The sequence below is a fragment of the Felis catus genome, chromosome A3 (assembly GCF_018350175.1).
Source record: "Felis catus isolate Fca126 chromosome A3, F.catus_Fca126_mat1.0, whole genome shotgun sequence".
In the NCBI taxonomy this organism is placed as follows: domain Eukaryota; kingdom Metazoa; phylum Chordata; class Mammalia; order Carnivora; family Felidae; genus Felis; species Felis catus.
The window spans coordinates 103,506,197-103,522,918 of record NC_058370.1 but is presented as its reverse complement, the minus strand read 5'-3'; the positions used below and the strand labels follow the sequence as shown (position 1 = coordinate 103,522,918).

The window sequence follows — 16,722 nt, the reverse complement described above, 5'->3', positions numbered from 1 at the left end:
AAAGGGGCCACCCTCCTCCTCCACGATGAGCTCATCTTTAATTATGTCTACAATGACACCATTTCCAAATAAGGTCTCATTCTGAGTTACTCGGGGCCGGGGGGTGGGGTGGGTGGGTAGGGCTTCAACATGTGAATTTCGGGGAGACACGATTCAGCCCGTAACACACACAGAGGCCTTGAATGATGACTCAGACAGTCTGGATCTCTACTCACAGTCTCTGCTATTTCTCCTGCCAGTGTTTCCCCCCAAACTCTCTCCCCTGAAAATAAATTGCCTTCTTAAAAACACATGTGCTTTCTTTTCTGTCAGTGTCGATGTCTACCCTAAGAGTTAAATCAAAGGTTGTTAAAAGTGTACAATTCCATACAGCTCAAAATGCTGCTGCCGGTGGAGACGGTCCTGGTCAGGATGTGCCTCTCAAGGAGGCTACTGGCCAGCCAGTCCTCCGAAAGAAGCGGGGCCGCCCAGACAGGGGCCCAAGGCTGTCTGTCGTGCCTCGGTGCGGATGTCCGGCCCCCCTGGGCTCTGTGCTGTCTTCTGTCTTTCCACCCCGTGGGTGCCCTGAGAGTAAAATCCAGGAAGCCTCCTGGGCCCAGGAGCTGCCGTGAGAAACCAACTGTGGCTGGGCGGCTGGCTGTCTGGCCTGAACTCTGGCTCCCCAACTTGGTAGCTAAGTGACCACAGGCCCAGCTTCCTCCCTGAAAAATGGAGATCATCACTGAGGGTTACTCCGTGACACTTGGAATAGTGCCTGGCCCAGAGAAGGCGCTGTGAAACGTCGGCCGTGGCCACTTGGGTGCCTCATGGCGTAGTGAGAACCCACGCTGTCCCTGGTGAGGGGGGAGGGGAGGGAATTGTTTAAAAGAATTCGGAGATGGATTTTTTTTTTTTTTTCAGCTCTCCATCTCCATCATCTCCTCTGTGTCTTTTATAAATACAATTTGGTGCCAGGCTGACTGTGGGGACCCGGGACCCTCATGGAACACAGGACGGCCAAGTCACCACTCACATTTGGCCCTTGGCTAGTTGCCAGATCGCCACCCGGGGGAATGGGGTCCCAGGCCATTAGAGCGCATCTCAGAGCGCCCACGATGGCCCTCCCCGCTCTGGCCCCCTGGGGCTTTGCTAGGGACAGGAGCTCGAACACGGTGCCTTCCCTGCGTGCCCGCCTGTCCCTCAAATGCCTGGACAAGCGCGTGCCTCCCCTCAGGACACTGGAGACGGGGAAGCGTAGCCACCCCACTAGCTCTGAAATTCAGCAGCCCCAAATGCAGGGAACGTACAACCCGGCGTTCTCGAGAACCCAAGAGTGGTTTAACAGTAAAAACGATTGTGCTAGTTTTTATGGAAAGTAGGAAAGAAAAGAAAAAGATTCATTCAGCTACTTGCTTGCATTTGCATAAAGAAACTCCGGACAGGTAAACAATGAAGAGAAGGGTTTCAGAGGAGAGGTCAATGGCAACTGAGTACGAGAAGTGGGGCGAGGGCGCTTTTCACCAGACCCCTTCTTAATTACTTTCACTTTTGAACCTTATTCAAGAAATTAATTAAAGCTGGAAACTCTACTCCCTAGTCACTTTTGCGGATTAAAAGAGACGTCCATATGACCTCAAAAAGAACCAGCTGAAAGTCGGTGTCACCTTCGATGAGGGCCCTTTTCCAGGTGAGTCCCTCAAGGTGCCCCCTGGCGGGAGGGTGCCCCCCCACGACTAATCACAGGGTTGCCAGCAAGATTCCCTGAGGTCGCGCAAGAGCTGCTCAGGTTCCGGGGCGCCTGGGTGGCGCAGTCGGTTAAGCGTCCGACTTCAGCCAGGTCACGATCTCGCCGTCCGGGAGTTCGAGCCCCGCGTCAGGCTCTGAGCTGATGGCTCAGAGCCTGGAGCCTGTTTCCGATTCTGTGTCTCCCTCTCTGTCTGCCCCTCCCTCGTTCATGCTCTGTCTCTCTCTGTCCCAAAAATAAATAAACGTTGAAAAAAAAAAAAAAAAAGAGCTGCTCAGGTTCCAAAAAAAAGTCGTCCTCCATTTTGGGGAAGGATTTATTTGAACCATCCGCAAAGGCTTTAATCTGGATGTGGTCCTGGGAAATAGAATGCCGCACAAGGCCTGAGATCTAGCCCGCTGAGAGGTTCGTGGGGTTTTGGGGGAGGCTGGTGGGAATTCTGGCCCTGCCTTGAGCTGTGCACCCTGAAACTCTCAAGAACTTCAGTCTGCTCGTCTGCAATATGGGCGAATAGTTGCCAGCCCTCGTGGGATGGATATGGGGGTTGAACAAGATAATGGATAGAAAGCAGCCAGCATACACGGGGCCTATGGGAGACGCTCCATAAATATTCGTTTCTCCATCCCCTGCTGCTGCCAGGAGGCCCTTTCAAAAGCGAATTGATTTACTACCTACGGTTTAGGCCGCACGGTTAATCTCCCCTAAGTCCTGCACAAGATATAAATTAAAACCTCCAACATGAGAACCAGGGGGCTCCCCTTTTCTACCAGCAGAGCACCGAGTAACTGTAATGATCTTTGGAATCTGTTGGCTCAGAAAGTTCTGGAACTCTCTCTTTCCTGAAACTTGGAGAACAATTTCCATTTGAATAAGAAGTCCGTCTCTTGCCACTGGCCCTTCGTGTTCACAGAGTGGTAGAAGCGAGAGTTGGAAGATTCCAATAATTCTGGCAACCAGAGGGCAAGGGGAGGGGGGCATGAGCTGAGGGGGGCAGCACTTCCTAAAGACAGTGTAATCTGGCCTCTCTCAAGTGATTGCTTCCATTCTGTCCAAGTGCCCCTGGTGACGGACTCAGTCAGTGAACACAGAGCACGTGATACCCACTTTGGGAAGGTGAGACAGTGACTGGGTGGTTCACTTTCTCACCCGGAGCATTCTGGTTTGCAGTCACCTCTTGTGCTGCTGGGTGGCAGTCTGTATTCATTCTGCGTCTCTCCTCCCCCCTCCCCAGAGCAGGCACTTCTGGGGACTTCAAAAGGACCGCCACACAGAGACAGCCACCCGTGTGTCAGGCCGGGCTCAGTGGCCTAGCTGAAAGGCATATCTCACACATATCTGGAATCGAATGCATCCAACCCACAACCCCTGAGGATGTGACTATGCATAACCAACTAAAGCAACAATCCCCCAACACCTGAGCGTTTAAATGTTCTAGATTTAACTGCTGGTGAACTGCTGGTATCCAACAGCAGGCCCCAGGGTTAGCTGTCCTCGCCAAAACCTGCCAGGATTTGAGGAGGGGGGAGGAGGGAATGAGACAGAAAGAGGTAAGGCTACCCATCAGGAGAAGTCTGGCTGAGTGTCTAAATTATCAGTACCTGCCCCGTTTGTCAACGGGGTCCCATCACACATTTGATTATATGACGTGTTTCGCCACCTATCGTCAGCATCGGTGGAACCTGCACAGCAAGGTGAGCTGTCCGTGAGGTGCCCCAGAATGGCAACCTTGAAGACAGCCGCTAGTGGAGTGCCGCCCTTCTCTGCTCTTGGTCTACACGGATCCAAACAGTCTTCTGGCGAAGACGTAAGAGAAACACCTCTCTAACTTGCAGATGACATAAAGCTTCACATGTCATGTTAGAGAATCTATGGGCCAATTCTAGAAGATTCAACCAAGGATAATGTAAAGTTCTACTTGGGCTAAAAAATAAATTAAGAGACCAACAAAGAAGTCGGTACCCAAGTGCAAAACGAGGGAGATGTGGCTTTGCACAAGCCCCACACAAAGAGGCAGGGAGGCAAGCCGACTACACGTGCAGTGTGGGGGCTGATGGATGGGTTGGCCCCAAACCTCAGCCTAGCATCCAGGACAAGGGCGGTCATTGTACTCATCTGAGGGCGGGACGCCAAACACTGCCGTCCGTGACCAGAAGGGCAGCACGGGGTCAAGGTTGCCGAACACCTCTGCGCACACATTCAGTAACCTCGGAAAGAAGGGAGAGCTTGAACACAGCGGTGACAGCCACACAGCTGGAAGGGCTCATCGTGGAAGAAGACGGGGCTCGTGGTATTATTCAGCTGTTTCTGGGACAGAATAATTGCTCAGTGAATGTTACCGAATGTGCTGAATTAGGACCATGATTATGACCACTGATATGACCGAATGGCTTCAGGGGGGCAGAGTGAGGTCCAAAATGTGGAAATACCAGAAAACAAGCTTTGGATTATTTATGGAATATCTTCTCAGTGGGTGCTTTGCAGGGATGGGCCGGGCTGTCTCCGGAAGGAAAGAAGGGGTTTTAGTATAGATTAAATGGCCCCTCTTGGGGCTCACATAGAGGGACTGCTGTGGTGAGCAGCACCCTTTGACTCTGGAGAACTCCTGACGAACAGTGAAGAGTGTCTTGTTAATGATGGTGGCTCCCAGTTGGGTTGTTGAGCACTCGCCATGGTGGGTCACCTCACCACCCTCCACAGACCGTCAGAGACGCTTGGTGACTCACTTGTGGTCACACAGCTAGCCAGGGGGAGCCAGGGACCTACCCTAGCTGCCCTATCCATGCAGAGAAAACAAAGCAACACAAAAATGCACAAACTGACCCCTTTCAGATCTTCACTCAAATGGAGGGACCCTTCGAGGGACCCTCAGAGACCCCCCCATACATGAGGGGCCCGTGGCCTACACCACCTGCACCTCCCTCCAGCAGCCCTTCTAGCAACCACATTTGCTCATCCCCTGCCTCCATAGGTCTCAATACACACTCGATGAGTACTGAAGGCCTGGACAATCGAATCAGTCTCCCGAGCTCTAAGATGATACAGCTCATGCTGCCCGGGGCCTGGAGAAAATGAAACATGGAGGCAGGATGATGGGATTCCCCGGATGCCCGAGTTGGAGTGGATGGACCACTGCTGGGTGGAGATCCGGGGCCCAGAGAAAGGTGTCTCTGGTCAGGAACAAACAGCAAAAAGGCACCAATTCCAATATCAACAGCTCCTGCTGTAACACCTACTGTGGGCAGCACTTTGCTAAGACTTCTTCAGGCACTGACCCCTTTCATCCTCACAACAGCCCTCTGTGGCAGTGACTCCTATATTCCCATTTCACAGGTTAAGAGACTGAGGCCGGCAGGCATGGGCGCTGGGCAGCGAGAAGCTGGCGGAGCTGAGCTGGCTTCATCTGGGTGGCTCGTGGCCGCCCCACTGACAGATGGTCCGTGGAATAGAACACACAGCACCGTGCCTGGGGGAGTGGCCGGAAGCAAAGTCCTGGAATTTGGGGGTGACTTCAGGGGCACCGTGGGGGAGCATCACTTTGCTGTGCTGTAATGCTGCAGTGGAACAGGGCAGAGGGGAGGAGGGGCACGGGCCTGGGGCCTGAGTGTGCGATCTTCCGCCCATTCACCGTATCTCCCGGCTGCTTGTGTGTTTCCTGTCTGTCGTGGCTGAATATGGGCTAATCCTTCTCCCTTAAAAAGCCGAAAGAGTCAAAAGACACGTCTTGGGGACTTGTAGAACGACAGTGACAGGAACCAAGCCTGAGGCTTCCCTTAGGCCACTCTGGTCAGTCCCTGGAACAGCTCCACGCAGACAAAAATGAGGATGCGTCTCCCCAGACAGGAATGTGCAGGGTCAAGTACCACAAGCCGGGACCGTCTGTGGTATGGGCCTCAGGTGAGGCCTGAAGAAACCATCAACACAACTAGCAGAAATGCTCTAGATACCAGGTGCCCAGCCTGGGCTACCTGCTGGGCAGGTCATTCTTCTGGGCCACTGGAGACCTTGAAGGCCCAACTCAGGTTTTATGCCCAGAAGGGGGGACAAGGCTTGCCCTAGTGGCACTGGTGGCCCCCTACCTGCCTGCCCCATAGTTCCTGGCCCAGAAGCTCTCCACCTCGCTGAGGACTGACTGAGAGCCAGGCTCAACTTCACCCCTTCACACCAGTACCACATCCGTCCTCAGGGCGATGGCCCATCTTTCAAAGCTGCCCAGATCAGGAAAACATGCTCTAGATTTGGGCTTTCCAATATGGCAACCACTAGCCACATGTGGCCATTTGGGCATTGAAATCTGAAACTAATCAAAATAAAATAGAAGTTTAGGTCCAATTCCTCAGTCGCCTTGGCCCCTTTGCAAGTGCTCAGTAGCCACACGTGGTGGCTTGTGGCTACATGTGAACACTGATCTAGAACACTCCATCATCACAGAAAGTTCGGTTGGACAGTGCTGTTCCCTGGTCCTTCGAGGGTGCCCTGCCATCACTGTTCTTTCTTACCAACCCCCCCCCACACCAAGATGGGGGGCTCCAAGTTACAAGAGGCCCAGCAGCAGTTAGCGGACAGGAGGAGGCATGTAGAAGGGGGCCCCCCCACCGGATACTCCTCAGCTGCACGGGCTGGGAGCTCACACCATGGTCAGGAAAGCAGAGGCACATTTCCAGAAGGGGCCTAAATTCAGGGACAGACAACCAGGTCGTGCAGGCCCCTCCAGCTGGAGCAGGGGCCCCCAACGAACTCCGCAGCCCCACAGATGCTGGGTCTTAGGTGTCGAGTGGGAATCGTGGTGACCACCTTGGATCGCAGATTGCCCCGCTCCGGTTTTCTGGTACCTCACAGCCCTGAGGCTGTGTGAGGATGCCAGGAGCATTGGGACAGAGATCCCCAAGAATGACCAGATCTGAATGTGCCCTCAGCCAGGTTGAGGGGGTAACACAGCAGCAGCATGAGTGCAAAGCAGATCTGATATAATGTAGAGACTTCAGGAATAAGGGAGTGTTAGATTTTTGATATCTTAGCCCTGTAGACCGAAATTCCTCCCACTGAACAGGACAACTGGACACGCAGAGCAATTATAGGGGAGATGAGGGACGATGGGAAAGGTGGCACAGGAAGGACATATCTGCTCTGAAAATCCTCAGTATCATTTCCAGAGGTGACAGGAGTGTCGTGGCCGCTGAGGCTCATCAAGACCCCAGGAGAAGCCGGGCGCACCTGCCGTCTGCAGAGAGGCTGCTCGGGGCCACCCGCCATCTAGAGGCGCCCCTCCAGGGACCAGCCCCCATGCTCCCTTCTCTGGAGGCCCTCCTGTGGTTGCCCTCTGCCCTCCCGGGGCCACCCTCTGCATAATACTCTTGCAAATCAAATGTTTCCGTTTATTTCAAAATCAGAAGAAAAACCTGAACATAGTGAATATGGATACATAACAATGAATCCCGTTTGCATGACATTTATCTTTATACCAAGACGGTCATCGTATGTTCTCACATGAGGAAGGGGCCACTAAAGTCCATAACCCGGGGATGCAGCCCTGAGTCCTTCCTCGTTCCTTATACCAGAGGCATAAAAGACAGCTCCATACAAAGGGAACTGACACCCCACAGACCCTCCTGGTTGACCTACAGATTGAATTTCAGCAGTGATTTCTCATACCTCCCTCTGCATCATGCAGGTAAACCCGCTCCAAAAATAGTTACATCTCCAGGCGAAGCCCTGTGACTATCTGCCTGCTCTGCCGTCGTTAGCACTGGCTTGCTTTCTCCAAGTTGTCTTCTGACTTCAAGGAGGCTGCTGGAGGTCCAGCCATCACCTCTGCATTCCACACAGGAGGACGGAGGGAAGTGGGGGACAAAACGTTAAGCCTCTTAGATGCCAGGCTCCTTTAAGGAGCTTTCCTAAAATCCCCACTACCCACCGCAGCCTGTGCGTTTCATTGGCCAGTCCATCTGTCTGTCTGTAAAGGAGTTGGAGGAGGAAAATGGAGGCACAGAGTAAGGCTCTGGGGCGGTGCCAAGCAAAACACAGGAGGGGACTTGGTCCGAGGTAGAATTAAGCAGACGCCCCTTACCGAAAACTCCATCTTGTTCTCAGGCATCCTCGTGGCCCTGGTTGTGCCACCAGATAACGGGGTCGTGTGGAGCAGAGGGTGTGACAGGCTCACCTTCTCTGGCCTTCGCGCGGGTTGAATTATGTGAATACACTGCGTGTCCTTGGAACCGAGACTTTTCTACTTGGGCCATTCTGCTCTTTGCTGGACCGCTGCCGAAGCTTTGAAGCCCAGTCTGGATGAAGCCCCGTCTGTATCCTCGGGGCTGGAAGGGCGTGGTCCTGACTCAGGAGCTGACTCTGGAAAAGCTGGCTGCGAGGGAGGGGGTGAGTCATGAACCCAGACATAGCTGAGATTCCTGGTGTGTGCTCTGTGGGGGAAAGAACGCTCAGCTTGGACTGAGTTCCCTCCAGGCAGGAGGTGCTGCGAGACGTGAGGGCGCCCCACCTCCCTGCGCCCTTCCGCTGGGGCACTGACAGCAGCCTGACATTATTGGGCTCATGTCTATTTCACCAGAAAGACAAATGGGAAAGACCTGGTCTGCCCGCTTCACCTCCGCATCCCTGGGTCAAAGAACCAGACCGCTGGGTTCAAAGCCAAGCTCCATTCCTTACTAACGGTGTAATTTTGCCATCACCCCTAACCCTTCCGTGTCCCAGATTCCTCGTCTGCTTGATGGGGACAGTAACGGTGATCTGCCACACACAGGTCTGTGCGAACTTAAGTAAGGTCATATTTGCAAAGCATCCAGAACAGCGCCCGGCACCGAGCAAGCACTCAGGAAACAAAGCAGTGTTCGAGTTATCTTTATTTTATTGGGGAAATGGTAAATATTTGCTAATGCAGGCATGAAAAGAAAGCTTATGTGACTCTAATACAAAAAGCAAGCGATTTCTGTCCCGTTGAATGCCCCGCTCCAAGTTGTTCGGGGCTCTTGAAGCCAGTCTCCTCCTGATAGTTCTGATGAGCCCAATGTGGTTATTTCACAAAGTAGACCCTGGTCCCAGAGGAGCTAAATGCCGTAAAGCATAAATCTAGCTGTCTTCTGGCGTACTTCTGTTGTGGAGACTGCTTGTTGTCTGTCCTATATCCATTCTCCTTTACTTCCTGTGTTGTCAACAACCCTTACGTTGTCAGGGGCAGCAATGTTCCCAATTAAAAAGCTATATTCCTCTGGCTGCCGTACAGAAACAGTGGCCAATAAAAGATGTAGGCAGAAAGGGTTAGTTGGGGGTTCTGGGAAAGCTCTTTAAAGGAGCCTGATGTCTAGAATGCTTAGCTTTTTATCCCTCCACTTTCCTCTTGCCTCCTATGTGGAATGCAGAGGCGATGGCTGGAGCTCCAGCAGCCATATTAAAACCAAGTGATAACTTTGAGGAAGGAAGTCGATGCTAATGATAACAGAAAAGAGAGATGAATGAACTAGCTGCCCGTTGACCATCACCCGGAGCAGCCTGCTTCCAATCTTTTTCTGTCTGAGAGAAAGCAAGCTTGACACTGGCTGGAGCCACTGTTATTTTGTAAAGTTTTCCTTTATATCTGTCTACATTGGTAGAAACCCATGCATCCCTCTCACACTCTATGAAAGATTTGTCCAGGGAGAACAGCTAAAGTGATACATTTCTGCCATTGCCAAACATTCCAATATTATAAGTATGATCAATTTTTGAAAGGACAGCATGGAGGGAAAGGCTAAAAGCCTCTGGGGCAGAAGCCCTCAGCTGCAGGGTAATCAATCCTAAATGCAAAAGTTAAGCAGGACAACCGCAATGGATAAGATTTGCCATCACCATTAGCTTTTTTGATTATAAAAAATGCAATAAAACCAGATGGTTATTGTTTTTCTTCTTCTTCTTCTTCTTCTTTTTTTTAATCAGAGGAGTCATCAAGCCTCCCAACCTCTCCTCCTTCCGGTGGACCCAACTTCCTTCTGATCCTCTGTTGGCTTCTCCCTGCCTGAGCTCTGTGGTCTAACCAGAACCCTCTTGAAGTTGCGAGGAACCCAAGCTCTGCCCCAAAGCACTGGGCCCTGCTCACACGACTCACACGACTCCCCTGCCACCACGCTGTGAACAAAAAGGGGCTTCTGGATTTTGGCACAGGTAACCGCTGTGGGAGAAAACCACCCACAAAGTGGCACCGTTTCTAACTGAGACAGCCATGCTCAGCAGCCAAACCTAAACTCTCAGAAAAGAGATGTCTAAAGCACCCGATGCCTGACTTTGCAATACCAGAGAGGGCTGATTGAGCAAGGCGACCCATGTGGTCCCTTCTCTCGGACCCCTGAAGAATGAGCGTCAAGATTTGGCTTCTGGGGCACCGCGTGATCTTGGATATCTTCAGAACTGGCAAGGAAAGGCCATATTATGCTCACCCTGGTTTTAGTTTTAAGTGTACCTTACTTAATGTTTTCAATATGAGTCACCTCCAGATACTGCGATGATTTTCAAATCACCAGAAGTTGCCTGCAGCTCATTTTAGACAGGAAGCATGAGGACAGCATCCAGCTGCTTCCACCCTGGAAGCAGGTCTGAGGCCAGTGGTCCTGGATTTTCTGGCCTGCGGCCCCAGTCTGCTGGATTACAGACAGCGCCCTCTTGGCCCCCTGCGTCTCCTGACTCTCCTCTCCTGATGGAGGCGAAGACCCCCCCCCCCCGCCCCCGTCAGCCACGCACATCTTGAAGCAGCCACTCCGTCTGATACACCTGCCTGGGACTCCCGTACCTGGAATAGGTTGAGCAACTGGCCATCCTTCCTGTCGTCCAGGGTGGGTACGTGTGCGCGTTGGGGGCAGGGGGTTAAAGGAAATGCACAGCAAGTTACTACCATGTGGTTGGGCTGAAGGAAGGGGGAGCTGCTCTCATGGCGAGGATGTTACCGATAAAAACAACGGTGGTCATAGCAGGGAGGATAGTGACAACATCTAGAACCCCGGGCTTTCCTGGAGAGACCCCTGAAGCACCCTCCGTTTACCAAATCAATAAAGGTCTTACAAATCAGAGCAGGACACAGATGAGATCTCACTCCAGGAGCACGAAAGCCAATTCTTTATGGCTACCCCCAGGGCCCGGGGCCCAGGTAGACGTAGAAAGGTGTCTGAGCGCAGGTCTGAATCAGTGGATATGTACTTAGCAGCTGCCGAGTCCCCTTGTAACTTGCGTGCTAAGCATCACCGATCTTTCCAAGGCCCCAAGAGGCTGGTGGTCTCATTAACCCCATTTCACAAATGAGGATGGTGAGACCCCAAGAAGTTCAGCAGCTTGTCCAGCGTGAGGGGGAGCTCTCCGTACATCAACGGCTAGTGGGGACACCCGTCAGGGACCGTGAAAACCTCCTGGAGGGAGGTAACCAGAGCCCAGGCTGGGGTGCTGTCGAAGGGTGCGGGGTGGTCGACAGGGCCGGCCAGCGATAGGCCAGTCTCTAGGCTGAGGGAGCCATGGCCACAGGGCACTGGGCAATTTCCAAATGTCATCAAATTGTCAGCATTTTCTTTTTGCAGTAGGTGTCCTTTTAAAACAGATCTGCCCAGTTTCTATCTTTCTTTTCTTACTTTCTTTTCTTACTCCCTGCCTGCACCCTCACTTAGAATCAGCATCTTTTGGTAGTTGGAAAATATGACAAAGCAGCAAATCGTATTAATGAACGCTCTGTTTTCAGACCTGCCCGTGGCCTTATTTCTGGCCTTTTTTACATGACTCTCCTGATTATCAGAGTGATCATATCAGTTCACCGCGGGCTTATATCTCCTTCCCAACAGTGTTTATCCAGGAGGATTAAGACACGGGAGCCGGTGATAAACACCCGTCTGATACCTGGCACGTTCTCTGAAATGGGGACAAGAAGCAGTGCTAGTGTGGACAAACCACTGAGGCACGGCCTAGGGCATTTCACCTTTTTGGGCTCTGCTCTCCATGAAGATGGCATTTCTCTGAGCACTTACAGAGATTACTCATCGAGAGAGACAGAGTGGGCTGGGATCCCACCTCGGAAATCCCTGGTGTGTGCCTTGCTGAGGTCCTGAGTTTCGAGACTCTCAGCCTTGCCACAGAGTACACTGAAATCACGGGATCTTGCCTGGAAAAGTCACTGCTCAGGGGCCACAAGCCCAGATACCTTCAGAGTCCAGGTAAGGAGGGAAGCCAGTAGAGCTAACATCGATGGGGTTCCTTCGGTGTCCAGGCCCTGTGGGAAGCAAGCACTGGACAGATGCTACCTCTCCGAGCCCTCCCAGCAGCCTCTGAATGTCATGGTCCAGAAGCCCAAGGCTTCCAAGCCAAGGCCATCAGAGCCTTGCCACGTTAGGGTTCACGGGGCCTGCGATCTAACCCATAGGGGGTCTCACCAGAGTCAGCTGAATACAAAGACCCAATCCTGGACGGGCGAACAGAATTTGATGGGGGGCGGGGGTGGGCTCACACAGGACTGTATTTGGCCTTTGAGCCGCCCACCTGCAACCCCAGTTATTAAAAAATTTTGTTTTCCTTAACACAGTTGTCAGTTTACAGATAAAAAGAGTAAGATTCAAGGGAGATTTTCTTCCTCGGAATCCTACTCTCTGATTTTAAGGTGACGCGCCCTTCCTTCCCCCCGCTATGTGTCACCTGCAGAATGCCAGCTTTGAAGCTCAAGCAGTGACCCGCTCCCTGCGCCACTCGGTCCCCCAGCAAGTGTGATGTCACGCGACAACAGAGGCAGCTTTTAACCCTGGCTGTCCCAGCCCTTCACAAGCTCTGGATTTTTAACTTAACAAATTGTATGCTCAACCAGTTCTGTCAAGGCAGACGCTAAAAAGGATCATCCAAAGGGGAGGGTCTCAGCACAGGGACCTGTTAGCAAAGGGGACTCGCAGGGGCACAAGGAAGGGCTGGGACTAAAGCTGGGAGGGGGTGGGGGTCACAGAACAGGGAACGCACCCAAAGCCGATTCTAACCACAGACCAAACAGCCCAAACGTCCTGGAGGGGCCAGCCAGCCACCGTGCTGTGCCCGGGGGCAGATCGCATGTGCTCTGTGAGGTGCTCCAATTTTAGCAATTGGTGCTGACTCATTATTAACCCAGAAAGCCCACACACTCAAATGACCCTACTGAAAAAGCTCCCTGTCATCCCCTGCTTACTGATGTGCAGTTTTTTTAAGCAAATTCAAAAAATGTTTATCACAAGGTATTTATGACATTTTAACCGTTTCATTTACAGTAACTAGAATGACATTTAAAAAAAAAAAAGTTTCCTGTAGTTTCCTTGACTGTAAGGCTAAGTCTCATCAGAATAGTAACAGGCTGAGAAACGCATATCAAGGTCGTATCAGGCCTCAAGGGCTCAACTATCCAATCCTCACCCACTGCCCCAGGCCCCCAGGCCCCCCCAGGCCCCCAACCCACCAGCCCCCAGCCCCCAGCACATTTTCTTTCTGATTTTTACCACAGTTAGTGATATTCAGTCACGAGCAAAAGGAAAAGGCATAAACTACGTTCCCAGAATCAGTCATACACCCATAGAGAGGGAAGCCAGAATTCTGCCTCTCTACCGTATTTCTTGCACTAGAAACTGGGCGGCTCAGATCACGCAGCCAGAAATGTCTCAGGGGGCTGTCTTCCTTCACCTCGGAGAAGCAGAAGCTGGCCCAGCCTCGGCAGCCCTGGGTTAACACAGGTTCACCCACCTCTATCTCTGAACTTCCCTAGGGCTCCAGAGGGGAGTCTGGAACAGTTTATTTCCCAACCAAGCATCACAGTCCATTCCAAGACAGCGTAACATGCGACGAATAGCTACACGCTCCCAATTAATGGCTGAGACAGTCGTCCTGGGGGTGGGGGCGGAAGAAGCAACTTTTCTAAAATTATGGATCCTCGAAGTCTCGAATGCGGTGTCCCTTCCAAGAGGGCAGTGCTTTAACCCAGCCGAGCCTCTGAGGCAGACTATAGAAATGATTGTAAAAATGACAGAAACCTACTCACCGGGGAGAAGCAGCTGGCTCCACCTTCCCAGGGCCCCGGGGCCGTGAAGAACTTAAGCCCACACTGGCTCAGGCACAGCCGGCCTGGAATATCAGTGCGCAACTTAGAAAGCTTCTAGCATGCAGTCACTGGCTTCCCTCCATTCCCAATGGTGTCCCCATGACTGAGACCAAAGAGGAAAAAAAAAGGGGGGGGGGAGAGAGAGAGAGAGAGGGGAGAGAGAGAGAGAGAGAGAAAGAAAAAAGGAAAAAAAAAGAAGAAGAAAAAGAAAAAGAAAAAAAAAAGGGCGCACACCTCAGTCTTCATTCTCATTGGAACAAGATGACTCACGCTGACTCACAGCCACCACTTCCTCTCCGACATTCTCTTCATACTTGCGAGCTGGGCTGGTCCCGTTCCCAGGGTCTCTGCAGGCCTTCCTGGAAGAACAGCCTCCTGCCCCTGGCAAAGTGACCCAAACGCTGACCTCACATGGAGCAGCTCCCCCCCCCCCCCCCGTCCCCCACCCCCTCGCCAGCACGGGGGCGGGAGCGCCGACCCAGGGGAAATGCTTTTTATTTAGGAGATTTGAGCCACAGGAAAAATAAAATGCACGAATCTCATGTGCATTTGAATTTCAAATACACGCTGAAACGTTGTCCTGGGTTGCACGGCCCAAAGGAACCTCTTCCTCTTTTTCAGGGCATTTCAGGGAAGGGAGAAGAAAGGAATATTGTCTTACTCTTTTAAGGAGGTTGGGTTTACTTCACCCTGGCAAGGCTGACCTCAGTGCATGTTTCCTTTTGCAGATCTTCCTCTGACATAGCAGATCATGGGATCTCAAATCGCGATCTCCCCCAGGCTGTTTATCAGGAGGGTGTGTGTTCTGCTTTTCGGATTAAGGGACTCACCAAACCTTTTCTATCCATCTTGCAGACTTCCAGCGTTTGCCAGACGCGAATATGAAAACCCCAAGAAATGAAAGGAAGGTGTAACAATCAACTTTTCAAAAGCTGTTGAGGAACGCTAACACGTAGGAGCAGAGAGTAGCCTCTGCCCCCCACCCCCCAGTTTTCTTTGGGATGATACTGGGCGTGGGGCAGTCTTCCACAGCTTCCTGCATTTTTAAATTATGAAAGACTAAGGGGAGAGCAAGACCATGTGATATTCAGCAGCCTCCTGAGAAGCCGAGACATGCGGCCGTGATTGCTGTAGGACGACCGTGGCTTCTAGAAGGCGACACACACAAGACCGTGCGTGAACACCGATGCTCTTAAACCGTTTTTGACCTAGTGCCTCCTGCTGTGTAGGCCACACTCTGATACCCCTAAGGGATATAGAGAAACTAAGGAAATTGCGTGTTGTGAGGGGGCAAAAGACCCAGGCCAGCCGCATCTGTGAGCAGTGTGGACCTCATCCTGGAGGGGTCAGAAGATTTACTTTCCATTTACAGCTAGATTCGTCTTAGGGAAAACATAAGTCCTATATCTCAGGTTCTTTTACCAGGAAGAGTAGGGCATTCTCTATCAGACACGACCAAGTGCTTCGACTTCCCCATGAACGTTGTAGTGTGCCGGCTGGCCAAATATTCTCATTTCTTGCGGGGTTTTGTCTGTCTGTCTGTTTGTTTTTGTGTTTTTTTCAGGAGAACGGAAAACCTGCTAGTTTTCATTGCAGTGATTTCCTTAGGGGAGAAGGGGGAACGAGGATGGGGCAGCAGACTCACGAACAGCCTAAAGATGTGGCTTCAGCAGCACCGTGTGTCATCCCCAAGGGACATATCTTAGCCAGCGGGGGCCCAGTAGCCCCATGGGAAGTCCACCCTGATGCCAGGAGTCTGCGGGGGCTATCGAAGCAGGGGTGATGGGTTATAAAAAGCCAGACTTTATTTTATTTATGAAGACTTGGATTAAGCCGACTCATGAATCCCTGGGAGAGAACTAAAAAAATATATTAATTTTTTAAAAATCGCCAGGAATGAATGAAAGAAATTTGAAATGGTTGGGAGAAACGTAGGTCCCTGCATAGCAGGGACATCCTCCTGCCAGGAGGATGAAGCCAGAGGCCTCATCACTATAGCAGCGGGACCTTCCACAGTAACAGTGTTAACAATGAGCCTTCTGGAATATTCCAGGTCAAAGCCTCAGACTTGAAGCTGGGCCTCCTCCCAGAGGACAGTTGGAGCCCTCACTGTGGAAGGTCACTGGGACTGTGTCCTCCCTATGTAGTATTTTGCTGAATAATCCTATGAATGCTATCTCTAAATTCCTGATTGTACTTCCATCCAGAGCTCTTCTCGTTTGGGCTGGGAAGTAGGGAGAGGGTATTAGTGTGAGAAGGAGGAGGCCACTCCCAACACATTCACAAATAAAGCATTCATTAAGGCATAGCGGTAGCACTGCTTCCCATCGTTGTGAATATGGAATGTTCTAGAGGGGACTCTCTTTCAACTGGCTGATTTCTGCATCTTCCACCAGAAAGGAAACAATGATGACCCTCTGGATAGGGCTGCATGGAAACACGATTTAAACATCTACATGCTCTTTCGCCAATGAAAATAGCACTGTGAAAATTTAGGTTTCAGTGAATTAGGAAAATAATCAAGTTTCGCTCCTAAAGTGCGCAGACTGAGGACATGTTGTAGGGTTCTTATAGACACCGATGGCTCACGTTGTAGAGTGTTTGTTACGTGCCAGACACTCTCCTACACATGCACAGATATGACTGCCTCTGATCCTCAAAATAGCCCTATGAGTAAAATCATCCCCACTTTCTAGCAAAGAAACCAAGGCACAGAGAGAGCCGGAAGGCGGCCCAAGGTTGCAGAGCCCAGATACGTACCCAGGCCGCCTGGTGTCAGGGCCCCCATTCCTAACCACCAGACCAACATGAATTCCCACAAGGAACTTTTTAAAAAGCCTTTGTGCCCACGTCTCCTCACATCATGGTACATTCTCCCAGATTCTGCAGAGGTAACGTAGACGTTTTTCCTATTCATTTGAGAAGTAAATCAAAATCCTAG

The 16,722-nt window shown here is 51.6% G+C and overlaps 2 long non-coding RNA genes across 11 annotated transcripts in view; one reads left to right on the top strand and one right to left on the bottom strand.

The window, feature by feature from the left end:
- LOC102901946 overlaps positions 1-13,982 on the bottom strand; it is a 157,678-nt gene extending 143,696 nt beyond the window's left edge. For 2 of the 10 annotated variants that reach the window (XR_006595747.1, XR_006595750.1), the window contains exon 1: positions 13,722-13,974. This is a non-coding gene — a long non-coding RNA (uncharacterized LOC102901946). Of the gene's footprint in view, positions 1-13,721 lie in introns of all 10 variants that reach the window. The other 8 variants (XR_006595752.1, XR_006595751.1, XR_006595745.1 and 5 more) reach the window with 7 other exon arrangements.
- LOC109498259 lies at positions 9,056-16,095 on the top strand. Its single transcript, XR_002154990.2, has 2 exons — positions 9,056-11,892; positions 14,637-16,095. It is a non-coding gene; the product is annotated as an uncharacterized LOC109498259 (long non-coding RNA).
- Positions 16,096-16,722: the final 627 nt, after the last annotated feature.